The 25752-nt window shown below is 44.3% G+C and overlaps 6 non-coding genes and 3 pseudogenes across 6 annotated transcripts; all 9 read left to right on the top strand.

Moving 5' to 3' along the window:
• Window positions 1–959: 959 nt before the first annotated feature.
• LOC130308519 (U2 spliceosomal RNA) lies at window positions 960–1150 on the top strand. The gene has a single exon (XR_008857474.1). It is a non-coding gene; the product is annotated as a U2 spliceosomal RNA (small nuclear RNA).
• Window positions 1151–3232: 2082 nt separating this feature from the next.
• On the top strand, window positions 3233–3423 carry LOC130308462 (U2 spliceosomal RNA). Its single transcript, XR_008857439.1, has one exon. It is a non-coding gene; the product is annotated as a U2 spliceosomal RNA (small nuclear RNA).
• A 2098-nt stretch (window positions 3424–5521) lies between these two features.
• Window positions 5522–5712, top strand: LOC130308517 (U2 spliceosomal RNA). The gene has a single exon (XR_008857472.1). It is a non-coding gene; the product is annotated as a U2 spliceosomal RNA (small nuclear RNA).
• A 2082-nt stretch (window positions 5713–7794) lies between these two features.
• Window positions 7795–7985, top strand: LOC130308516 (U2 spliceosomal RNA). The gene has a single exon (XR_008857471.1). It is a non-coding gene; the product is annotated as a U2 spliceosomal RNA (small nuclear RNA).
• A 2093-nt stretch (window positions 7986–10078) lies between these two features.
• On the top strand, window positions 10079–10211 carry LOC130308508 (U2 spliceosomal RNA; annotated as a pseudogene).
• A 5026-nt stretch (window positions 10212–15237) lies between these two features.
• On the top strand, window positions 15238–15449 carry LOC130308485 (U2 spliceosomal RNA; annotated as a pseudogene).
• A 2084-nt stretch (window positions 15450–17533) lies between these two features.
• LOC130308507 (U2 spliceosomal RNA) lies at window positions 17534–17666 on the top strand (annotated as a pseudogene).
• A 5038-nt stretch (window positions 17667–22704) lies between these two features.
• Window positions 22705–22895, top strand: LOC130308481 (U2 spliceosomal RNA). The gene has a single exon (XR_008857455.1). It is a non-coding gene; the product is annotated as a U2 spliceosomal RNA (small nuclear RNA).
• Window positions 22896–25003: 2108 nt separating this feature from the next.
• On the top strand, window positions 25004–25194 carry LOC130308514 (U2 spliceosomal RNA). The gene has a single exon (XR_008857470.1). It is a non-coding gene; the product is annotated as a U2 spliceosomal RNA (small nuclear RNA).
• The last annotated feature ends 558 nt before the right edge of the window (window positions 25195–25752 follow it).

Here is a 25752-nt window from a genome sequence, read left to right as displayed (position 1 = left end):
AAAGGTGGAAATGGGTTTAAAAGTGATTTCGGCGGAGAAATATATATATATATATATATATATATATATATATATATATATATATACGCGCACACACACACATATATATAAACGTATTCTCCGTTGAGATATTGCAGCCGCTGCTGTGTCCAGGCCCAGGAGCCTTAGCACTGTGCTGTGATGTCACTCAATACCACTGACATCACTAGGTGTAAACAACATCTCTCCTTTGCTGTGTATGTGACTATGGAGCTGTTTGGTGATGTCGTCTATTATGGCCTTCATAGAAGCAACAGGAGATTGTTGCATCCATCTAGAACCCTCAGAACTACAGTGCTATGATGTCACTCACTTCCACAGGCCTTGCAGAGTGTAAACAACAACAACCCAGCTTTGTTGTGTATGTAACCATAGGGATTTGTGATGTCACCTAGAACCTTCACAGCAGCGACAGCTTTATGAGGAGCATCAGCACTGCTCTGCCTGAGCAGAACCATCACCGCCATAGGTTGTCAAATAACCCGGGTTTAACCCACACAGGTAAGTCCAATGGGGTGCAGGCATGTCCTCTATGCTTACAGCTTCCCGTGGGTGTTGGTTTGATACCGTTTGGGGACAGCCAAGGAGGCATCTGCAGGCAACAAAGGTAGGTGTGTGCTTGTGTGTGTGTTTCCTATGCAGATCCTAAGCCCAGTGTCACATGCAAGTAGGAGGAGTAAGAAGGGTTCCTGGCAAATCCGGGTTATGGATTGCATTTAAAAAGGCCCCGTGGGAGTGCAATGGGCCCCTGTCTTGCTGCTTAGCAATAATGGTATGGGTTTAGGTTCTGCTGTGTGTACTGGTGGTTGACTGCCCCCCAGCCCAGAGTGTGCATGGAAAATTGTCTGGCAGCCTCCCTGACAGCAAGCAGTGATAGTGCCCATGAAGGGCACCTTGTTGGGCCCGCCCCTTTCACGGTTATCGCTTCTCGGCCTTTTGGCTAAGATCAAGTGTAGTATCTGTTCTTATCAGTTTAATATCTGATACGTCCCCTATCTGGGGACCATATATTAAATGGATTTTTGAGAACGGGGGCCGATTTCGAAGCTTGCTTCCGTCGCCCTATGCATTGACCCGATATGGCAGTATCTTCGGGTACAGTGCACCACCCCCTTACAGGGTTAAAAAGAAAGATTCCTACTTTCATTGCTACCTGCTTGCTGGCTAGCCAGCTAGCCAGCCCTGTGGGCCTTGCTGCTGCTGCAGCCAAAAAACAAAAGGTGGTGCTGCTGCTGCTTCTGCTTCTGCTGCTTCTGCTTGTGTCTGGCCGCTGTTGGAGCGTCCAGGCACAGGACTTCTGCTGCTGCTGACTAAATGGCCTCCTTAATTGGATCATTTGAGTAGCCAGCACACCTGTGCAGGTAGGGCATGACATGATAGGCAGCTGCCTTGATAGCGGGTGGGTGCTGAATGTTCCTAATTGACAAAATAAGATTAATGCTTATGAAGAAATATAAAATCTCATCCCTTCCCCAATATCGCGCCACACCCCTACCCCTTAATTCCCTGGTTGAACTTGATGGACATATGTCTTTTTTCGACCGTACTAACTATGTAACTATGTAACATAACATGGGGGGGGGGGGGTCTCCTGGCTGTTCACACAGGTGTGTCATTGCTGTACATTGACCATGCATTGCTTCTGTGGTATTGCAAAGGCAAAGACAAATGCTTCCAGCCATCCATTGCACTAATGGATTGGTCATCAGCTGGCTGTCTATGTCCCGCATCAATATAGACCAAAGTACAGAGGGTTAGGCTATGCTATTGTGCACCTACCTGATGCATCAGAAGGTGCGAGGCCCTTGCTAAATTCTGTGCACAGACTTTGAGATCTATACTTTAGACTGTATCTAAACCTGCTCCAACATGGACTGACATTCTGGCCTACTTTCAGCCGATGCGACTTGTCTGTCGCTGAACAGTCGCTTTTTATGTATTCAGCACCTATGTATAATGTTGTAAAAATGCTCTAGAAGCTAAAGTCGCAGAAATGTCACACATATTTGGCCTGCAACTTTCTGTGCGACAAATTCAGACAGGAAAAATCAGTATAAATCCTTAGAAAATTATCCCCCAGTGTCTCCATCTGCTGGCGGTATTGAATAAGCATTGCTGCACTGATGGGGTATGCATTAGACGAAAAAAAAGAAGAAAAAGAAGAATAATACGCCCAGAAAAGAGGCGAAAAGGAGAAAAACGTAAAAAAACTTGAAAAAAAAGTAAGAGGAAGAGAAGGGAAAAAAAGGTGGAAATGGGTTTAAAAGTGATTTCGGCGGAGAAATATATATATATATATATATATATATATATATATATACGCGCACACACACACATATATATAAACGTATTCTCCGTTGAGATATTGCAGCCGCTGCTGTGTCCAGGCCCAGGAGCCTTAGCACTGTGCTGTGATGTCACTCAATACCACTGACATCACTAGGTGTAAACAACATCTCTCCTTTGCTGTGTATGTGACTATGGAGCTGTTTGGTGATGTCGTCTATTATGGCCTTCATAGAAGCAACAGGAGATTGTTGCATCCATCTAGAACCCTCAGAACTACAGTGCTATGATGTCACTCACTTCCACAGGCCTTGCAGAGTGTAAACAACAACAACCCAGCTTTGTTGTGTATGTAACCATAGGGATTTGTGATGTCACCTAGAACCTTCACAGCAGCGATAGCTTTATGAGGAGCATCAGCACTGCTCTGCCTGAGCAGAACCATCACCGCCATAGGTTGTCAAATAACCCGGGTTTAACCCACACAGGTAAGTCCAATGGGGTGCAGGCATGTCCTCTATGCTTACAGCTTCCCGTGGGTGTTGGTTTGATACCGTTTGGGGACAGCCAAGGAGGCATCTGCAGGCAACAAAGGTAGGTGTGTGCTTGTGTGTGTGTTTCCTATGCAGATCCTAAGCCCAGTGTCACATGCAAGTAGGAGGAGTAAGAAGGGTTCCTGGCAAATCCGGGTTATGGATTGCATTTAAAAAGGCCCCGTGGGAGTGCAATGGGCCCCTGTCTTGCTGCTTAGCAATAATGGTATGGGTTTAGGTTCTGCTGTGTGTACTGGTGGTTGACTGCCCCCCAGCCCAGAGTGTGCATGGAAAATTGTCTGGCAGCCTCCCTGACAGCAAGCAGTGATAGTGCCCATGAAGGGCACCTTGTTGGGCCCGCCCCTTTCACGGTTATCGCTTCTCGGTCTTTTGGCTAAGATCAAGTGTAGTATCTGTTCTTATCAGTTTAATATCTGATACGTCCCCTATCTGGGGACCATATATTAAATGGATTTTTGAGAACGGGGGCCGATTTCGAAGCTTGCTTCCGTCGCCCTATGCATTGACCCGATATGGCAGTATCTTCGGGTACAGTGCACCACCCCCTTACAGGGTTAAAAAGAAAGATTCCTACTTTCATTGCTACCTGCTTGCTGGCTAGCCAGCTAGCCAGCCCTGTGGGCCTTGCTGCTGCTGCAGCCAAAAAACAAAAGGTGGTGCTTCTGCTGCTTCTGCTTCTGCTTGTGTCTGGCCGCTGTTGGAGCGTCCAGGCACAGGACTTCTGCTGCTGCTGACTAAATGGCCTCCTTAATTGGATCATTTGAGTAGCCAGCACACCTGTGCAGGTAGGGCATGACATGATAGGCAGCTGCCTTGATAGCGGGTGGGTGCTGAATGTTCCTAATTGACAAAATAAGATTAATGCTTATGAAGAAATATAAAATCTCATCCCTTCCCCAATATCGCGCCACACCCCTACCCCTTAATTCCCTGGTTGAACTTGATGGACATATGTCTTTTTTCGACCGTACTAACTATGTAACTATGTAACATAACATGGGGGGGGGGGGGGGGGTCTCCTGGCTGTTCACACAGGTGTGTCATTGCTGTACATTGACCATGCATTGCTTCTGTGGTATTGCAAAGGCAAAGACAAATGCTTCCAGCCATCCATTGCACTAATGGATTGGTCATCAGCTGGCTGTCTATGTCCCGCATCAATATAGACCAAAGTACAGAGGGTTAGGCTATGCTATTGTGCACCTACCTGATGCATCAGAAGGTGCGAGGCCCTTGCTAAATTCTGTGCACAGACTTTGAGATCTATACTTTAGACTGTATCTAAACCTGCTCCAACATGGACTGACATTCTGGCCTACTTTCAGCCGATGCGACTTGTCTGTCGCTGAACAGTCGCTTTTTATGTATTCAGCACCTATGTATAATGTTGTAAAAATGCTCTAGAAGCTAAAGTCGCAGAAATGTCACACATATTTGGCCTGCAACTTTCTGTGCGACAAATTCAGACAGGAAAAATCAGTATAAATCCTTAGAAAATTATCCCCCAGTGTCTCCATCTGCTGGCGGTATTGAATAAGCATTGCTGCACTGATGGGGTATGCATTAACGAAAAAAAAGAAGAAAAAGAAGAATAATACGCCCAGAAAAGAGGCGAAAAGGAGAAAAACGTAAAAAAACGTGAAAAAAAAGTAAGAGGAAGAGAAGGGAAAAAAAGGTGGAAATGGGTTTAAAAGTGATTTCGGCGGAGAAATATATATAGATATATATATATATATATATATATATATATATATATATATATATATATATACGCGCACACACACACATATATATAAACGTATTCTCCGTTGAGATATTGCAGCCGCTGCTGTGTCCAGGCCCAGGAGCCTTAGCACTGTGCTGTGATGTCACTCAATACCACTGACATCACTAGGTGTAAACAACATCTCTCCTTTGCTGTGTATGTGACTATGGAGCTGTTTGGTGATGTCGTCTATTATGGCCTTCATAGAAGCAACAGGAGATTGTTGCATCCATCTAGAACCCTCAGAACTACAGTGCTATGATGTCACTCACTTCCACAGGCCTTGCAGAGTGTAAACAACAACAACCCAGCTTTGTTGTGTATGTAACCATAGGGATTTGTGATGTCACCTAGAACCTTCACAGCAGCGACAGCTTTATGAGGAGCATCAGCACTGCTCTGCCTGAGCAGAACCATCACCGCCATAGGTTGTCAAATAACCCGGGTTTAACCCACACAGGTAAGTCCAATGGGGTGCAGGCATGTCCTCTATGCTTACAGCTTCCCGTGGGTGTTGGTTTGATACCGTTTGGGGACAGCCAAGGAGGCATCTGCAGGCAACAAAGGTAGGTGTGTGCTTGTGTGTGTTTCCTATGCAGATCCTAAGCCCAGTGTCACATGCAAGTAGGAGGAGTAAGAAGGGTTTCTGGCAAATCCGGGTTATGGATTGCATTTAAAAAGGCCCCGTGGGAGTGCAATGGGCCCCTGTCTTGCTGCTTAGCAATAATGGTATGGGTTTAGGTTCTGCTGTGTGTACTGGTGGTTGACTGCCCCCCAGCCCAGAGTGTGCATGGAAAATTGTCTGGCAGCCTCCCTGACAGCAAGCAGTGATAGTGCCCATGAAGGGCACCTTGTTGGGCCCGCCCCTTTCACGGTTATCGCTTCTCGGCCTTTTGGCTAAGATCAAGTGTAGTATCTGTTCTTATCAGTTTAATATCTGATACGTCCCCTATCTGGGGACCATATATTAAATGGATTTTTGAGAACGGGGGCCGATTTCGAAGCTTGCTTCCGTCGCCCTATGCATTGACCCGATATGGCAGTATCTTCGGGTACAGTGCACCACCCCCTTACAGGGTTAAAAAGAAAGATTCCTACTTTCATTGCTACCTGCTTGCTGGCTAGCCAGCTAGCCAGCCCTGTGGGCCTTGCTGCTGCTGCAGCCAAAAAACAAAAGGTGGTGCTGCTGCTGCTTCTGCTGCTTCTGCTTGTGTCTGGCCGCTGTTGGAGCGTCCAGGCACAGGACTTCTGCTGCTGCTGACTAAATGGCCTCCTTAATTGGATCATTTGAGTAGCCAGCACACCTGTGCAGGTAGGGCATGACATGATAGGCAGCTGCCTTGATAGCGGGTGGGTGCTGAATGTTCCTAATTGACAAAATAAGATTAATGCTTATGAAGAAATATAAAATCTCATCCCTTCCCCAATATCGCGCCACACCCCTACCCCTTAATTCCCTGGTTGAACTTGATGGACATATGTCTTTTTTCGACCGTACTAACTATGTAACTATGTAACATAACATGGGGGGGGGGGGGGGTCTCCTGGCTGTTCACACAGGTGTGTCATTGCTGTACATTGACCATGCATTGCTTCTGTGGTATTGCAAAGGCAAAGACAAATGCTTCCAGCCATCCATTGCACTAATGGATTGGTCATCAGCTGGCTGTCTATGTCCCGCATCAATATAGACCAAAGTACAGAGGGTTAGGCTATGCTATTGTGCACCTACCTGATGCATCAGAAGGTGCGAGGCCCTTGCTAAATTCTGTGCACAGACTTTGAAATCTATACTTTAGACTGTATCTAAACCTGCTCCAACATGGACTGACATTCTGGCCTACTTTCAGCCGATGCGACTTGTCTGTCGCTGAACAGTCGCTTTTTATGTATTCAGCACCTATGTATAATGTTGTAAAAATGCTCTAGAAGCTAAAGTCACAGAAATGTCACACATATTTGGCCTGCAACTTTCTGTGCGACAAATTCAGACAGGAAAAATCAGTATAAATCCTTAGAAAATTATCCCCCAGTGTCTCCATCTGCTGGCGGTATTGAATAAGCATTGCTGCACTGATGGGGTATGCATTAGACGAAAAAAAAGAAGAAAAAGAAGAATAATACGCCCAGAAAAGAGGCGAAAAGGAGAAAAACGTAAAAAAACGTGAAAAAAAAGTAAGAGGAAGAGAAGGGAAAAAAAGGTGGAAATGGGTTTAAAAGTGATTTCGGCGGAGAAATATATATATATATATATATATATATATATATATATATACGCGCACACACACACATATATATATAAACGTATTCTCCGTTGAGATATTGCAGCCGCTGCTGTGTCCAGGCCCAGGAGCCTTAGCACTGTGCTGTGATGTCACTCAATACCACTGACATCACTAGGTGTAAACAACATCTCTCCTTTGCTGTGTATGTGACTATGGAGCTGTTTGGTGATGTCGTCTATTATGGCCTTCATAGAAGCAACAGGAGATTGTTGCATCCATCTAGAACCCTCAGAACTACAGTGCTATGATGTCACTCACTTCCACAGGCCTTGCAGAGTGTAAACAACAACAACCCAGCTTTGTTGTGTATGTAACCATAGGGATTTGTGATGTCACCTAGAACCTTCACAGCAGCGACAGCTTTATGAGGAGCATCAGCACTGCTCTGCCTGAGCAGAACCATCACCGCCATAGGTTGTCAAATAACCCGGGTTTAACCCACACAGGTAAGTCCAATGGGGTGCAGGCATGTCCTCTATGCTTACAGCTTCCCGTGGGTGTTGGTTTGATACCGTTTGGGGACAGCCAAGGAGGCATCTGCAGGCAACAAAGGTAGGTGTGTGCTTGTGTGTGTGTTTCCTATGCAGATCCTAAGCCCAGTGTCACATGCAAGTAGGAGGAGTAAGAAGGGTTTCTGGCAAATCCGGGTTATGGATTGCATTTAAAAAGGCCCCGTGGGAGTGCAATGGGCCCCTGTCTTGCTGCTTAGCAATAATGGTATGGGTTTAGGTTCTGCTGTGTGTACTGGTGGTTGACTGCCCCCCAGCCCAGAGTGTGCATGGAAAATTGTCTGGCAGCCTCCCTGACAGCAAGCAGTGATAGTGCCCATGAAGGGCACCTTGTTGGGCCCGCCCCTTTCACGGTTATCGCTTCTCGGCCTTTTGGCTAAGATCAAGTGTAGTATCTGTTCTTATCAGTTTAATATCTGATACGTCCCCTATCTGGGGACCATATATTAAATGGATTTTTGAGAACGGGGGCCGATTTCGAAGCTTGCTTCCGTCGCCCTATGCATTGACCCGATATGGCAGTATCTTCGGGTACAGTGCACCACCCCCTTACAGGGTTAAAAAGAAAGATTCCTACTTTCATTGCTACCTGCTTGCTGGCTAGCCAGCTAGCCAGCCCTGTGGGCCTTGCTGCTGCTGCAGCCAAAAAACAAAAGATGGTGCTGCTGCTGCTTCTGCTGCTTCTGCTTCTGCTTGTGTCTGGCCGCTGTTGGAGCGTCCAGGCACAGGACTTCTGCTGCTGCTGACTAAATGGCCTCCTTAATTGGATCATTTGAGTAGCCAGCACACCTGTGCAGGTAGGGCATGACATGATAGGCAGCTGCCTTGATAGCGGGTGGGTGCTGAATGTTCCTAATTGACAAAATAAGATTAATGCTTATGAAGAAATATAAAATCTCATCCCTTCCCCAATATCGCGCCACACCCCTACCCCTTAATTCCCTGGTTGAACTTGATGGACATATGTCTTTTTTCGACCGTACTAACTATGTAACTATGTAACATAACATGGGGGGGGGGGGGGGGTCTCCTGGCTGTTCACACAGGTGTGTCATTGCTGTACATTGACCATGCATTGCTTCTGTGGTATTGCAAAGGCAAAGACAAATGCTTCCAGCCATCCATTGCACTAATGGATTGGTCATCAGCTGGCTGTCTATGTCCCGCATCAATATAGACCAAAGTACAGAGGGTTAGGCTATGCTATTGTGCACCTACCTGATGCATCAGAAGGTGCGAGGCCCTTGCTAAATTCTGTGCACAGACTTTGAGATCTATACTTTAGACTGTATCTAAACCTGCTCCAACATGGACTGACATTCTGGCCTACTTTCAGCCGATGCGACTTGTCTGTCGCTGAACAGTCGCTTTTTATGTATTCAGCACCTATGTATAATGTTGTAAAAATGCTCTAGAAGCTAAAGTCGCAGAAATGTCACACATATTTGGCCTGCAACTTTCTGTGCGACAAATTCAGACAGGAAAAATCAGTATAAATCCTTAGAAAATTATCCCCCAGTGTCTCCATCTGCTGGCGGTATTGAATAAGCATTGCTGCACTGATGGGGTATGCATTAGACGAAAAAAAAGAAGAAAAAGAAGAATAATACGCCCAGAAAAGAGGCGAAAAGGAGAAAAACGTAAAAAAACGTGAAAAAAAAGTAAGAGGAAGAGAAGGGAAAAAAAGGTGGAAATGGGGTTAAAAGTGATTTCGGCGGAGAAATATATATATATATATATATATATATATATATATATATATATATACGCGCACACACACACATATATAGAAACGTATTCTCCGTTGAGATATTGCAGCCGCTGCTGTGTCCAGGCCCAGGAGCCTTAGCACTGTGCTGTGATGTCACTCAATACCACTGACATCACTAGGTGTAAACAACATCTCTCCTTTGCTGTGTATGTGACTATGGAGCTGTTTGGTGATGTCGTCTATTATGGCCTTCATAGAAGCAACAGGAGATTGTTGCATCCATCTAGAACCCTCAGAACTACAGTGCTATGATGTCACTCACTTCCACAGGCCTTGCAGAGTGTAAACAACAACAACCCAGCTTTGTTGTGTATGTAACCATAGGGATTTGTGATGTCACCTAGAACCTTCACAGCAGCGACAGCTTTATGAGGAGCATCAGCACTGCTCTGCCTGAGCAGAACCATCACCGCCATAGGTTGTCAAATAACCCGGGTTTAACCCACACAGGTAAGTCCAATGGGGTGCAGGCATGTCCTCTATGCTTACAGCTTCCCGTGGGTGTTGGTTTGATACCGTTTGGGGACAGCCAAGGAGGCATCTGCAGGCAACAAAGGTAGGTGTGTGCTTGTGTGTGTGTTTCCTATGCAGATCCTAAGCCCAGTGTCACATGCAAGTAGGAGGAGTAAGAAGGGTTCCTGGCAAATCCGGGTTATGGATTGCATTTAAAAAGGCCCCGTGGGAGTGCAATGGGCCCCTGTCTTGCTGCTTAGCAATAATGGTATGGGTTTAGGTTCTGCTGTGTGTACTGGTGGTTGACTGCCCCCCAGCCCAGAGTGTGCATGGAAAATTGTCTGGCAGCCTCCCTGACAGCAAGCAGTGATAGTGCCCATGAAGGGCACCTTGTTGGGCCCGCCCCTTTCACGGTTATCGCTTCTCGGCCTTTTGGCTAAGATCAAGTGTAGTAATACAGGAGATCTGGTCAGAAGGTACTCGGGTACCCCTCTCCTCGGCCTTGTGGGATCGCCCAGGTTTATTGCCTGGGCTTCACCCACTTGTTGCTATTGGGGAGAGGGCCTAGTCCCAGGGTAACGAGTGGCGATCGCCTCTCAAGACCTTCGGGTGGAGAGAGGTTAGAACCATGGATGATGATCCGGATCCAGGTTCTGTGCCGGCATACGCAAGGATCAAAAACACCGTGAGAGTCATTCTCACGGATGATACCAAAAGGGCGGACGATTTGAAATTCGTAGTAGAGGACGTGCTCGGAGGAGTTTTCGGAATACAGAAGGGCGAGATATTGGCAATCCAGGACTACCCGAAGCGTAAAATTTTTGATGTGACGTTCACACAAAATGGCATCCACAGAGATTTTGTTACCAGAGCTGCTGCGAGTAAAGACAAAAAGCTTCAGGGTGTCCGGATTATTGAGCACGTTCTAGACGATATTAAGCTGGTGGTAGTAAAGATGTATTCCCCTTTCGCCAATCTACACGATGTTGAGTTGTTTTTACAAGTCTATTTTAGTAAGGTTGAGTGCAGAGGAAAAATCATGAACAGCTGTGGCATCTGGACATCTAAGTGGAGATTTCAGGTTACATGCAAAAAAGATGACAGATTGCCAGGGGGAATACAACTACCACCAGCTCGTTTTAAAATAAATAATATGTGTGGCGACCTCTTTTATGCGGGGATGCCAAGCTACTGCAGGAAGTGTCACAGATATGGACACACAAAAGAAAACTGTGAAAGTACATGCAAAAAATGTGGTAGCACACAGCACGAGACAGAGAAATGCACAAGAGGAGGGAGGTGCAATTTCTGTCAACAATTCGGTCACCTTTTCTCCTCTTGTCCCCACAGACATAGGACGGAGCAGCAGTGGCAACCCTGGAGGCAGCAAGGACAGAAACCGGGACACCAGCCGAGGCAAGCAGAGCCAGTGATTACCCCCCCACAAGAGGTAAGCGGTGAGATGGAGAAGGAGAAAGACCCCCCTCAGGCAAAAGGAGGGGACCCTAAAGAGCAGAGGATGGCCAAAAAACGTGCAAGTGGTGAAAAAACTGGCCCCCAGGAGCATGCTGGGTTAAGAGAGGAGCGGACGGCGGCCGAATCCGCTCCTCAGCAACCTCTGGCTCAGGGTCCCCCTGAGAGCGATGATCCAGGTGGAGAGGTGAAGGTTAAAAGGCGGAGGGGCTCCAGAAGACTCTATTCGGAGGCGGTCCAGGGGGAGCCGATGGAAGTACCTGCGGATGCAGGGAACCCAAGTGACGTTCCTCCACAGGTCCCCATAGGGGATACCCCCCCTCCTCCCTGCCAGGAGGAGGTTTCAGGGGTGACCGTCTCTGAGGTACCAGAGACGGAACTAAGTGAACACCCGACCCCTATGGAGGGGCAAGAGGTGGAAGAACCCAATGAGTCTGGAGCCCTGATTGCCAGGATGCCCGAGAACAACTATGCCTCAATCATGATGGAGGAGGGGGGTCCGCTGAGTGATGGTGCCTCCTCTCCTGCTTCCTCTATGCGTACAGTTGAGTCAGATTTTGGGGGGTATGAGGCTTCGGAGGGGGAATCAGAGGTGTAAGACGTTTTCTTGTACATTCCCATGGCTGAGTTGTCCGGTCTGTCCTTGAACGTGAGAAGTGTGAGCGCCAGAGTAAGAAGGGTTGCCCTATTTAATTACTTGTCGGTTTTTGCTGCTTCCGTCCTTTTCCTGCAGGAATGTGGCATCCCGCACAGATTAAATTATAAAGAATATGAAGATGATTGGGTGCACGGTCCATCAGTCTGGTCTGGATCAAATGAGTCCAGATCAGCAGGGGTCGCCATACTTTTTAAAGGGAACGTTTTAATTGAGAGTTTTAACGAAATTTTACCAGGCAGAATTTTATTGGTCAGCGCTTTTATTAATGGTATTAAATGGCAGTTTTTAAATTTTTATGGTTCTCCTGATAAGAATGAAAGAATAAAAATGTTGGAGATTTTACCCCTTTTTATTAACAATTCTAGTCCTCTTGTTTTATCAGGTGATTTTAATTGTATTTTAAGGGGAGAACGCCGTTTTTCGAACGCAGTGAGTAGGAACTATGATAAGACGTCTTTTATGTTAAAAAACTTGATTTTAGATTTTAATCTCACTGATGTTTTTAAAAAATGTAATTTTAACGTACCAGAGGAAGACGGTGTTACCTGGAGCAATGCAAGCTGTAGCTCCAGGATAGATTTTATTTTTTGTTCTTATCAAGTACTGCCTTTTAACTGTGATCTTTTTACCAATGTTTTTTCTGACCATAAATTATTGTATTTTAAAGTTAAAAGTGATTTTAAAAGGAGAACTGGTAGGAATGCCTGGAAGTTAAACGTGTCCCTTTTTGAAGATCCGCAGGTTTTATCAGATTTTATCACCTTTTACAAGGAATGCAGACGAGTAAAAGACCCCAACACTCCCACCAGTATCTGGTGGGAAAAAATGAAACTAAAAATAAAAGAATTTTTTATCCGTGTTGGGGTTAGGAAAGCTAAAGAAAAACGTGAATTTTATAATATCCTAAATACTCGTCTGCAAACCCTGTACAAATTCAGAGCACATGGGATGGAGGTGGAGAAGGAGGTACATGATCTTAAAAAAGAAATAACTAAGTGCCTGGAGCAGAAAGGAAAATAAATTATCTTTAGGTCTCGAATACAGCATCTTGAGGAAAACGAGACCTGCTCCAGGTATTTTTTTAAGAAAATACATGAAAATAGAAGGTTAATAGAAAACATTGAAGGAGTGAATGATGTACAGGGTATTTTAAAAAAGGTGCAAGAGTTTTATGCGGATCTTTTTAATGTAAAACACATTGATGAATGTTTTATGAATGACTCGTTAAAGGAGATCACCAATTTTTTAGATCCTGTCTCACAGTCTTTTTTATTGCAGAATATTTCAGAGCAGGAGATTTTAGAGACCGTCAAGAGTTTTAAAACAGGTAAAGTGCCTGGGCCGGATGGTATACCCATTGAATTTTATGTTACTTTTTATGGTATTTTAAAAGAAGATTTGTTCTCCCTTTTTACGGAAGTCTTTAAGTCTAAAATCCTCCCAGGCTCATGGAAGAAGGGTGATGTCTCCCTGCTATTCAAAAAGGGAGACCGGTCGGAACTCAAAAACTGGAGACCAATCACCCTTCTGAACTGCGACTATAAAATAATGGCGAAACTGTGTGCTAACCGCTTAAAGAACGTAATCCATAAAATAATTCATACAAACCAAGTCTGTGGGGTGCCTGGGAGGAGTTTATGGGAGAACCTAAACCTTTTAAAGGATGTAATTAGCGACACCAAATTAAGAAAAGGAAAGCTGGCGGTTTTATCCATAGATTTTGAAAAAGCTTTCGACAGGGTGTCACATTTTTATCTTTTTAAGGTTTTAGAGAAAATGGGTATACCTGATGGCTTTTTATTGTCTCTTAGAGCTTTTTATGATAACTGTACTAGTAAAATTTTAGTAAATGGTTTTAAGACACAGGGCGTGATTTTAAATTCCGGAGTGAAGCAGGGGTGTCCCTTGTCCCCACTACTCTTCATTTGCGCAATAGAGCCTCTTTTATGTACAATACGAAAGGATAAGCAGATCCATGGAGTCCCCCTGCCAGGAGGAGGGGGACTAGAGGCGAAGGTAGTGGGGTACATGGACGATGTTGCGGTGTTTTGCAGGGACACCCCATCGCTTCAGAAGACGCTAAAACAGATTCAATATTTTAATTGTGCCTCCGGTTTTAAAGTCAATTTTAACAAAAGTAACATTTTAAACATAGGCGGAATGCCTTTGTATGATGTGCCCGTCCCTGTGTCTGAGTCGGTGCAGATTTTAGGTGTCTCCTTTGACGAGTCTAATAATGGTTTTAATAGCTGGGACTTGGTGGCTCAAAAAATAAGCAAGAAAATATGTATGTGGAACATGCGAGAACTTACAATGGAAGGGAAGGTTTTAATTACAAAAATGGTGCTTTTACCTATTTTATTGTATTTAAGTCTGGTTTTCCCACCCCCCGAAATGGTTCTAAAGAAAATAACAAAAGCTTGTTTTACTTTCTTTTGGAGTTCTAAGAGCGAAAAATTAAAGAGACAAATTGTGATAAAACCGAACTCCAGGGGCGGTAAGGATTTTCCAGATTTTAAAGCTTTCCTTTTAATAAAGTTTTTTAGCATGTGTTTTACTACTGTTTTTAAAGATAGCTACTGGTCTTATTTTGTTCGTTTTAATACTGGTTATTTTATGCGGAGGAACGGCTGGTTTTCTACAGTTTTAAGTTGCCCTTATTCTTTGAATTTACCCCCTCAATACATGATTTTAGGAAAAATTTTAAACTTATATAATTTTAAAGGTAAAAGTGTTCAGGATCTGTGCAATAGCAAAAAACTACTAAAGGAAATAAAAGAAACCAGTACCGTGACTCCCATCAAAAATTTTAACGAACAGAAGTATATACAGATTTGGAAGATGTTGAGTATTAATTATCTTTTTAATTCACAGAAGGACCTGGCCTGGAGCTGCGCACACGAGTGTCTTCCATGCCGGGCATTCCAGCACCGAAGAGGATTATCCAACTCTGCAACCTGCCCGAGGGAGGGATGCCGACAAGAGGAGACCGTGCACCATCTAATATGGACTTGTTTTTACTCGCAGAAAATATGGACAAAGATACTCCCTCTGGTAAAAAGGATAACTGGACTAAAAGACTTAAATATTGCAGTGGTTTTTTATGGTTGCCTGGAATGCCCAACACGGACTCAAGAGACTATTGCATGGAAGATCATAAACTGTGTGAAGGCAGCTCTGTGGAAGGCCAGGAATATTTTATTGTTCAAGCATGAGGTTTTATCTGTGAAGGACATTTTATCTATCTGTTTTTATGAAATGTACCAGTACTATCTTTTAGACAAGAAGAGATTTCCGCTTTTATCTAGAAAATGGTTTTTAAAAGAATGGAATTCTATCTTGTAAAGCCACCAAGTGCCCATTTTATGTTTTAATATCTTGTAAATATGTTATTTATATGTAACTGTATTTATTGACATATTTAGACAACTTTGTTAACATTATTTAATTTTTAATAAAGTTGCCCCCGTAAGGGTAGTCAAGTTAAAAAAAAAAAAAAAAAATCTGTTCTTATCAGTTTAATATCTGATACGTCCCCTATCTGGGGACCATATATTAAATGGATTTTTGAGAACGGGGGCCGATTTCGAAGCTTGCTTCCGTCGCCCTATGCATTGACCCGATATGGCAGTATCTTCGGGTACAGTGCACCACCCCCTTACAGGGTTAAAAAGAAAGATTCCTACTTTCATTGCTACCTGCTTGCTGGCTAGCCAGCTAGCCAGCCCTGTGGGCCTTGCTGCTGCTGCAGCCAAAAAACAAAAGGTGGTGCTGCTGCTGCTTCTGCTGCTTCTGCTTCTGCTTGTGTCTGGCCGCTGTTGGAGCGTCCAGGCACAGGACTTCTGCTGCTGCTGACTAAATGGCCTCCTTAATTGGATCATTTGAGTATCCAGCACACCTGTGCAGGTAGGGCATGACATGATAGGCAGCTGCCTTGATAGCGGGTGGGTGCTGAATGTTCCTAATTGACAAAATAAGATTAATGCTTATGAAGAAATATAAAATCTCATCCCTTCCCCAATATCGCGCCACACCCCTACCCCTTAATTCCCTGGTTGAACTTGATGGACATATGTCTTTTTTCGACCGTACTAACTATGTAACTATGTAACATAACATGGGGGGGGGGGGGGGTCTCCTGGCTGTTCACACAGGTGTGTCATTGCTGTACATTGACCATGCATTGCTTCTGTGGTATTGCAAAGGCAAAGACAAATGCTTCCAGCCATCCATTGCACTAATGGATTGGTCATCAGCTGGCTATCTATGTCCCGCATCAATATAGACCAAAGTACAGAGGGTTAGGCTATGCTATTGTGCACCTACCTGATGCATCAGAAGGTGCGAGGCCCTTGCTAAATTCTGTGCACAGACTTTGAGATCTATACTTTAGACTGTATCTAAACCTGCTCCAACATGGACTGACATTCTGGCCTACTTTCAGCCGATGCGACTTGTCTGTCGCTGAACAGTCGCTTTTTATGTATTCAGCACCTATGTATAATGTTGTAAAAATGCTCTAGAAGCTAAAGTCGCAGAAATGTCACACATATTTGGCCTGCAACTTTCTGTGCGACAAATTCAGACAGGAAAAATCAGTATAAATCCTTAGAAAATTATCCCCCAGTGTCTCCATCTGCTGGCGGTATTGAATAAGCATTGCTGCACTGATGGGGTATGCATTAGACGAAAAAAAAGAAGAAAAAGAAGAATAATACGCCCAGAAAAGAGGCGAAAAGGAGAAAAACGTAAAAAAACGTGAAAAAAAAGTAAGAGGAAGAGAAGGGAAAAAAAGGTGGAAATGGGTTTAAAAGTGATTTCGGCGGAGAAATATATATATATATATATATATATATATATATATATACGCGCACACACACACATATATATAAACGTATTCTCCGTTGAGATATTGCAGCCGCTGCTGTGTCCAGGCCCAGGAGCCTTAGCACTGTGCTGTGATGTCACTCAATACCACTGACATCACTAGGTGTAAACAACATCTCTCCTTTGCTGTGTATGTGACTATGGAGCTGTTTGGTGATGTCGTCTATTATGGCCTTCATAGAAGCAACAGGAGATTGTTGCATCCATCTAGAACCCTCAGAACTACAGTGCTATGATGTCACTCACTTCCACAGGCCTTGCAGAGTGTAAACAACAACAACCCAGCTTTGTTGTGTATGTAACCATAGGGATTTGTGATGTCACCTAGAACCTTCACAGCAGCGACAGCTTTATGAGGAGCATCAGCACTGCTCTGCCTGAGCAGAACCATCACCGCCATAGGTTGTCAAATAACCCGGGTTTAACCCACACAGGTAAGTCCAATGGGGTGCAGGCATGTCCTCTATGCTTACAGCTTCCCGTGGGTGTTGGTTTGATACCGTTTGGGGACAGCCAAGGAGGCATCTGCAGGCAACAAAGGTAGGTGTGTGCTTGTGTGTGTGTTTCCTATGCAGATCCTAAGCCCAGTGTCACATGCACGTAGGAGGAGTAAGAAGGGTTCCTGGCAAATCCGGGTTATGGATTGCATTTAAAAAGGCCCCGTGGGAGTGCAATGGGCCCCTGTCTTGCTGCTTAGCAATAATGGTATGGGTTTAGGTTCTGCTGTGTGTACTGGTGGTTGACTGCCCCCCAGCCCAGAGTGTGCATGGAAAATTGTCTGGCAGCCTCCCTGACAGCAAGCAGTGATAGTGCCCATGAAGGGCACCTTGTTGGGCCCGCCCCTTTCACGGTTATCGCTTCTCGGCCTTTTGGCTAAGATCAAGTGTAGTAATACAGGAGATCTGGTCAGAAGGTACTCGGGTACCCCTCTCCTCGGCCTTGTGGGATCGCCCAGGTTTATTGCCTGGGCTTCACCCACTTGTTGCTATTGGGGAGAGGGCCTAGTCCCAGGGTAACGAGTAGCGATCGCCTCTCAAGACCTTCGGGTGGAGAGAGGTTAGAACCATGGATGATGATCCGGATCCAGGTTCTGTGCCGGCATACGCAAGGATCAAAAACACCGTGAGAGTCATTCTCACGGATGATACCAAAAGGGCGGACGATTTGAAATTCGTAGTAGAGGACGTGCTCAGAGGAGTTTTCGGAATACAGAAGGGCGAGATATTGGCAATCCAGGACTACCCGAAGCGTAAAATTTTTGATGTGACGTTCACACAAAATGGCATCCACAGAGATTTTGTTACCAGAGCTGCTGCGAGTAAAGACAAAAAGCTTCAGGGTGTCCGGATTATTGAGCACGTTCTAGACGATATTAAGCTGGTGGTAGTAAAGATGTATTCCCCTTTCGCCAACCTACACGATGTTGAGTTATTTTTACAAGTCTATTTTAGTAAGGTTGAGTGCAGAGGAAAAATCATGAACAGCTGTGGCATCTGGACATCTAAGTGGAGATTTCAGGTTACATGCAAAAAAGATGACAGATTGCCAGGGGGAATACAACTACCACCAGCTCGTTTTAAAATAAATAATATGTGTGGCGACCTCTTTTATGCGGGGATGCCAAGCTACTGCAGGAAGTGTCACAGATATGGACACACAAAAGAAAACTGTGAAAGTACATGCAAAAAATGTGGTAGCACACAGCACGAGACAGAGAAATGCACAAGAGGAGGGAGGTGCAATTTCTGTCAACAATTCGGTCACCTTTTCTCCTCTTGTCCCCACAGACATAGGACGGAGCAGCAGTGGCAACCCTGGAGGCAGCAAGGACAGCAACCGGGACACCAGCCGAGGCAAGCAGAGCCAGTGATTACCCCCCCACAAGAGGTAAGCGGTGAGATGGAGAAGGAGAAAGACCCCCCTCAGGCAAAAGGAGGGGACCCTAAAGAGCAGAGGATGGCCAAAAAACGTGCAAGTGGTGAAAAAACTGGCCCCCAGGAGCATGCTGGGTTAAGAGAGGAGCGGACGGCGGCCGAATCCGCTCCTCAGCAACCTCTGGCTCAGGGTCCCCCTGAGAGCGATGATCCGGGTGGAGAGGTGAAGGTTAAAAGGCGGAGGGGCTCCAGAAGACTCTATTCGGAGGCGGTCCAGGGGGAGCCGATGGAAGTACCTGCGGATGCAGGGAACCCAAGTGACGTTCCTCCACAGGTCCCCATAGGGGATACCCCCCCTCCTCCCTGCCAGGAGGAGGTTTCAGGGGTGACCGTCTCTGAGGTACCAGAGACGGAACTAAGTGAACACCCGACCCCTATGGAGGGGCAAGAGGTGGAAGAACCCAATGAGTCTGGAGCCCTGATTGCCAGGATGCCCGAGAACAACTATGCCTCAATCATGATGGAGGAGGGGGGTCGGCTGAGTGATGGTGCCTCCTCTCCTGCTTCCTCTATGCGTACAGTTGAGTCAGATTTTGGGGGGTATGAGGCTTCGGAGGGGGAATCAGAGGTGTAAGACGTTTTCTTGTACATTCCCATGGCTGAGTTGTCCGGTCTGTCCTTGAACGTGAGAAGTGTGAGCGCCAGAGTAAGAAGGGTTGCCCTATTTAATTACTTGTCGGTTTTTGCTGCTTCCGTCCTTTTCCTGCAGGAATGTGGCATCCCGCACAGATTAAATTATAAAGAATATGAAGATGATTGGGTGCACGGTCCATCAGTCTGGTCTGGATCAAATGAGTCCAGATCAGCAGGGGTCGCCATACTTTTTAAAGGGAACGTTTTAATTGAGAGTTTTAACGAAATTTTACCAGGCAGAATTTTATTGGTCAGCGCTTTTATTAATGGTATTAAATGGCAGTTTTTAAATTTTTATGGTTCTCCTGATAAGAATGAAAGAATAAAAATGTTGGAGATTTTACCCCTTTTTATTAACAATTCTAGTCCTCTTGTTTTATCAGGTGATTTTAATTGTATTTTAAGGGGAGAACGCCGTTTTTCGAACGCAGTGAGTAGGAACTATGATAAGACGTCTTTTATGTTAAAAAACTTGATTTTAGATTTTAATCTCACTGATGTTTTTAAAAAATGTAATTTTAACGTACCAGAGGAAGACGGTGTTACCTGGAGCAATGCAAGCTGTAGCTCCAGGATAGATTTTATTTTTTGTTCTTATCAAGTACTGCCTTTTAACTGTGATCTTTTTACCAATGTTTTTTCTGACCATAAATTATTGTATTTTAAAGTTAAAAGTGATTTTAAAAGGAGAACTGGTAGGAATGCCTGGAAGTTAAACGTGTCCCTTTTAGAAGATCCGCAGGTTTTATCAGATTTTATCACCTTTTACAAGGAATGCAGACGAGTAAAAGACCCCAACACTCCCACCAGTATCTGGTGGGAAAAAATGAAACTAAAAATAAAAGAATTTTTTATCCGTGTTGGGGTTAGGAAAGCTAAAGAAAAACGTGAATTTTATAATATCCTAAATACTCGTCTGCAAACCCTGTACAAATTCAGAGCACATGGGATGGAGGTGGAGAAGGAGGTACATGATCTTAAAAAAGAAATAACTAAGTGCCTGGAGCAGAAAGGAAAAGAAATTATCTTTAGGTCTCGAATACAGCATCTTGAGGAAAACGAGACCTGCTCCAGGTATTTTTTTAAGAAAATACATGAAAATAGAAGGTTAATAGAAAACATTGAAGGAGTGAATGATGTACAGGGTATTTTAAAAAAGGTGCAAGAGTTTTATGCGGATCTTTTTAATGTAAAACACATTGATGAATGTTTTATGAATGACTCGTTAAAGGAGATCACCAATTTTTTAGATCCTGTCTCACAGTCTTTTTTATTGCAGAATATTTCAGAGCAGGAGATTTTAGAGACCGTCAAGAGTTTTAAAACAGGTAAAGTGCCTGGGCCGGATGGTATACCCATTGAATTTTATGTTACTTTTTATGGTATTTTAAAAGAAGATTTGTTCTCCCTTTTTACGGAAGTCTTTAAGTCTAAAATCCTCCCAGGCTCATGGAAGAAGGGTGATGTCTCCCTGCTATTCAAAAAGGGAGACCGGTCGGAACTCAAAAACTGGAGACCAATCACCCTTCTGAACTGCGACTATAAAATAATGGCGAAACTGTGTGCTAACCGCTTAAAGAACGTAATCCATAAAATAATTCATACAAACCAAGTCTGTGGGGTGCCTGGGAGGAGTTTATGGGAGAACCTAAACCTTTTAAAGGATGTAATTAGCGACACCAAATTAAGAAAAGGAAAGCTGGCGGTTTTATCCATAGATTTTGAAAAAGCTTTCGACAGGGTGTCACATTTTTATCTTTTTAAGGTTTTAGAGAAAATGGGTATACCTGATGGCTTTTTATTGTCTCTTAGAGCTTTTTATGATAACTGTACTAGTAAAATTTTAGTAAATGGTTTTAAGACACAGGGCGTGATTTTAAATTCCGGAGTGAAGCAGGGGTGTCCCTTGTCCCCACTACTCTTCATTTGCGCAATAGAGCCTCTTTTATGTACAATACGAAAGGATAAGCAGATCCATGGAGTCCCCCTGCCAGGAGGAGGGGGACTAGAGGCGAAGGTAGTGGGGTACATGGACGATGTTGCGGTGTTTTGCAGGGACACCCCATCGCTTCAGAAGACGCTAAAACAGATTCAATATTTTAATTGTGCCTCCGGTTTTAAAGTCAATTTTAACAAAAGTAACATTTTAAACATAGGCGGAATGCCTTTGTATGATGTGCCCGTCCCTGTGTCTGAGTCGGTGCAGATTTTAGGTGTCTCCTTTGACGAGTCTAATAATGGTTTTAATAGCTGGGACTTGGTGGCTCAAAAAATAAATAAGAAAATATGTATGTGGAACATGCGAGAACTTACAATGGAAGGGAAGGTTTTAATTACAAAAATGGTGCTTTTACCTATTTTATTGTATTTAAGTCTGGTTTTCCCACCCCCCGAAATGGTTCTAAAGAAAATAACAAAAGCTTGTTTTACTTTCTTTTGGAGTTCTAAGAGCGAAAAATTAAAGAGACAAATTGTGATAAAACCGAACTCCAGGGGCGGTAAGGATTTTCCAGATTTTAAAGCTTTCCTTTTAATAAAGTTTTTTAGCATGTGTTTTACTACTGTTTTTAAAGATAGCTACTGGTCTTATTTTGTTCGTTTTAATACTGGTTATTTTATGCGGAGGAACGGCTGGTTTTCTACAGTTTTAAGTTGCCCTTATTCTTTGAATTTACCCCCTCAATACATGATTTTAGGAAAAATTTTAAACTTATATAATTTTAAAGGTAAAAGTGTTCAGGATCTGTGCAATAGCAAAAAACTACTAAAGGAAATAAAAGAAACCAGTACCGTGACTCCCATCAAAAATTTTAACGAACAGAAGTGTATACAGATTTGGAAGATGTTGAGTATTAATTATCTTTTTAATTCACAGAAGGACCTGGCCTGGAGCTGCGCACACGAGTGTCTTCCATGCCGGGCATTCCAGCACCGAAGAGGATTATCCAACTCTGCAACCTGCCCGAGGGAGGGATGCCGACAAGAGGAGACCGTGCACCATCTAATATGGACTTGTTTTTACTCGCAGAAAATATGGACAAAGATACTCCCTCTGGTAAAAAGGATTACTGGACTAAAAGACTTAAATATTGCAGTGGTTTTTTATGGTTGCCTGGAATGCCCAACACGGACTCAAGAGACTATTGCATGGAAGATCATAAACTGTGTGAAGGCAGCTCTGTGGAAGGCCAGGAATATTTTATTGTTCAAGCATGAGGTTTTATCTGTGAAGGACATTTTATCTATCTGTTTTTATGAAATGTACCAGTACTATCTTTTAGACAAGAAGAGATTTCCGCTTTTATCTAGAAAATGGTTTTTAAAAGAATGGAATTCTATCTTGTAAAGCCACCAAGTGCCCATTTTATGTTTTAATATGTTGTAAATATGTTATTTATATGTAACTGTATTTATTGACATATTTGCACAACTTTGTTAACATTATTTAATTTTTAATAAAGTTGCCCCCGTAAGGGTAGTCAAGTTAAAAAAAAATCTGTTCTTATCAGTTTAATATCTGATACGTCCCCTATCTGGGGACCATATATTAAATGGATTTTTGAGAACGGGGGCCGATTTCGAAGCTTGCTTCCGTCGCCCTATGCATTGACCCGATATGGCAGTATCTTCGGGTACAGTGCACCACCCCCTTACAGGGTTAAAAAGAAAGATTCCTACTTTCATTGCTACCTGTTTGCTGGCTAGCCAGCTAGCCAGCCCTGTGGGCCTTGCTGCTGCTGCAGCCAAAAAACAAAAGGTGGTGCTGCTGCTGCTTCTGCTGCTTCTGCTGCTTCTGCTTCTGCTTGTGTCTGGCCGCTGTTGGAGCGTCCAGGCACAGGACTTCTGCTGCTGCTGACGACTAAATGGCCTCCTTAATTGGATCATTTGAGTAGCCAGCACACCTGTGCAGGTAGGGCATGACATGATAGGCAGCTGCCTTGATAGCGGGTGGGTGCTGAATGTTCCTAATTGACAAAATAAGATTAATGCTTATGAAGAAATATAAAATCTCATCCCTTCCCCAATATCGCGCCACACCCCTACCCCTTAATTCCCTGGTTGAACTTGATGGACATATGTCTTTTTTCGACCGTACTAACTATGTAACTATGTAACATAACATGGGGGGGGGGGGGTCTCCTGGCTGTTCACACAGGTGTGTCATTGCTGTACATTGACCATGCATTGCTTCTGTGGTATTGCAAAGGCAAAGACAAATGCTTCCAGCCATCCATTGCACTAATGGATTGGTCATCAGCTGGCTGTCTATGTCCCGCATCAATATAGACCAAAGTACAGAGGGTTAGGCTATGCTATTGTGCACCTACCTGATGCATCAGAAGGTGCGAGGCCCTTGCTAAATTCTGTGCACAGACTTTGAGATCTATACTTTAGACTGTATCTAAACCTGCTCCAACATGGACTGACATTCTGGCCTACTTTCAGCCGATGCGACTTGTCTGTCGCTGAACAGTCGCTTTTTATGTATTCAGCACCTATGTATAATGTTGTAAAAATGCTCTAGAAGCTAAAGTCGCAGAAATGTCACACATATTTGGCCTGCAACTTTCTGTGCGACAAATTCAGACAGGAAAAATCAGTATAAATCCTTAGAAAATTATCCCCCAGTGTCTCCATCTGCTGGCGGTATTGAATAAGCATTGCTGCACTGATGGGGTATGCATTAGACGAAAAAAAAGAAGAAAAAGAAGAATAATACGCCCAGAAAAGAGGCGAAAAGGAGAAAAACGTAAAAAAACGTGAAAAAAAAGTAAGAGGAAGAGAAGGGAAAAAAAGGTGGAAATGGGTTTAAAAGTGATTTCGGCGGAGAAATATATATATATATATATATATATATATATATATATATATATATATATATACGCGCACACACACACATATATATAAACGTATTCTCCGTTGAGATATTGCAGCCGCTGCTGTGTCCAGGCCCAGGAGCCTTAGCACTGTGCTGTGATGTCACTCAATACCACTGACATCACTAGGTGTAAACAACATCTCTCCTTTGCTGTGTATGTGACTATGGAGCTGTTTGGTGATGTCGTCTATTATGGCCTTCATAGAAGCAACAGGAGATTGTTGCATCCATCTAGAACCCTCAGAACTACAGTGCTATGATGTCACTCACTTCCACAGGCCTTGCAGAGTGTAAACAACAACAACCCAGCTTTGTTGTGTATGTAACCATAGGGATTTGTGATGTCACCTAGAACCTTCACAGCAGCGACAGCTTTATGAGGAGCATCAGCACTGCTCTGCCTGAGCAGAACCATCACCGCCATAGGTTGTCAAATAACCCGGGTTTAACCCACACAGGTAAGTCCAATGGGGTGCAGGCATGTCCTCTATGCTTACAGCTTCCCGTGGGTGTTGGTTTGATACCGTTTGGGGACAGCCAAGGAGGCATCTGCAGGCAACAAAGGTAGGTGTGTGCTTGTGTGTGTGTTTCCTATGCAGATCCTAAGCCCAGTGTCACATGCAAGTAGGAGGAGTAAGAAGGGTTCCTGGCAAATCCGGGTTATGGATTGCATTTAAAAAGGCCCCGTGGGAGTGCAATGGGCCCCTGTCTTGCTGCTTAGCAATAATGGTATGGGTTTAGGTTCTGCTGTGTGTACTGGTGGTTGACTGCCCCCCAGCCCAGAGTGTGCATGGAAAATTGTCTGGCAGCCTCCCTGACAGCAAGCAGTGATAGTGCCCATGAAGGGCACCTTGTTGGGCCCGCCCCTTTCACGGTTATCGCTTCTCGGCCTTTTGGCTAAGATCAAGTGTAGTATCTGTTCTTATCAGTTTAATATCTGATACGTCCCCTATCTGGGGACCATATATTAAATGGATTTTTGAGAACGGGGGCCGATTTCGAAGCTTGCTTCCGTCGCCCTATGCATTGACCCGATATGGCAGTATCTTCGGGTACAGTGCACCACCCCCTTACAGGGTTAAAAAGAAAGATTCCTACTTTCATTGCTACCTGCTTGCTGGCTAGCCAGCTAGCCAGCCCTGTGGGCCTTGCTGCTGCTGCAGCCAAAAAACAAAAGGTGGTGCTGCTGCTGCTTCTGCTGCTTCTGCTTCTGCTTGTGTCTGGCCGCTGTTGGAGCGTCCAGGCACAGGACTTCTGCTGCTGCTGACTAAATGGCCTCCTTAATTGGATCATTTGAGTATCCAGCACACCTGTGCAGGTAGGGCATGACATGATAGGCAGCTGCCTTGATAGCGGGTGGGTGCTGAATGTTCCTAATTGACAAAATAAGATTAATGCTTATGAAGAAATATAAAATCTCATCCCTTCCCCAATATCGCGCCACACCCCTACCCCTTAATTCCCTGGTTGAACTTGATGGACATATGTCTTTTTTCGACCGTACTAACTATGTAACTATGTAACATAACATGGGGGGGGGGGGGGGTCTCCTGGCTGTTCACACAGGTGTGTCATTGCTGTACATTGACCATGCATTGCTTCTGTGGTATTGCAAAGGCAAAGACA

The sequence above is a fragment of the Hyla sarda genome, unplaced genomic scaffold (genome assembly GCF_029499605.1).
Source record: "Hyla sarda isolate aHylSar1 unplaced genomic scaffold, aHylSar1.hap1 scaffold_148, whole genome shotgun sequence".
In the NCBI taxonomy this organism is placed as follows: Eukaryota; Metazoa; Chordata; class Amphibia; order Anura; family Hylidae; genus Hyla; species Hyla sarda.
Note: the sequence above shows the minus strand (reverse complement) of the source record. Positions and strands in the feature narration are given on the sequence as shown.